Here is a 976-nt window from a genome sequence, read left to right as displayed (position 1 = left end):
CAGTTGCTGTCTACAAGAGTCTGACCTCAGAGAAGGGACTCACACAGACTGAAAGTGAAGGGATGGAAAAATATCTTTCAGACAAATGGAAATGAAAAAATAGCTGGGGTAGCAATACTTATATCAGAAAAAATAAACCTCAACGTGAAGGCCATAACAAGAGATAAGGAAGGCCACTTCATTACACTAAAGGGATCATTATAACAATAGGATATAACCCTGATAAACATAACTGCACCCAATGCAGGAGTACCCAAATACATTAAAAAAAAAAAAAAACTTCTGGAAGATATCAAGGGAGAGATAGATAATACAATCATACTTGGGGACTCTCATACAGCACTGACATCACTAGACAAATCCTCTAGATAAAAATTCAGTTAAAAAAAACAGTAATCCTAAATGACTCACTATATCAGCTGAGATCGGGCGCATTCAGGGTGGTATGGCCGTAGACTGACTCACTATATCAGATGGACTTAATTGACATCTTCAGAACATTTAATACCTAAGCCACAGAATATACGTTCTTCTCAAGTGCACATGGGACATTTTCAAAGACAGACCACATATTGGGTCACAAGCAAAGTCTCTCCCAATTCAAGAATGAAATAATATCAAGCATATTCTCAGACCACAATGGCATAATATTCAAAATAAACTACAATAAAAATGATTAAACAATTAAAACACTTGGAACCTAAATAGCATACTATTAAACAATGATTGGGTTACCAAAGAGATCAAAGAAGAAATTAAAAACATCCTAGAAATGGATGACAATGAAAACACAACAATCCAAAATCTATGGGACACAATGAAAGCAGTCCTGAGAGGGAAGTTTATAGCTCTACAGGCCTACAGAAACAAGAGGAAGAAGAAGAAGAAGAAGAAGAAGAAGAAGAAGAAGAAGAAGAAGAAGAAGAAGAAGAAGAAGAAGGAGAAAAGAAAAATTGTAGTAAATCAACTAAATCAA

The sequence above is a fragment of the Myotis davidii genome, unplaced genomic scaffold (assembly GCF_000327345.1).
Source record: "Myotis davidii unplaced genomic scaffold, ASM32734v1 scaffold397, whole genome shotgun sequence".
In the NCBI taxonomy this organism is placed as follows: Eukaryota; Metazoa; Chordata; class Mammalia; order Chiroptera; family Vespertilionidae; genus Myotis; species Myotis davidii.
Note: the sequence above shows the minus strand (reverse complement) of the source record.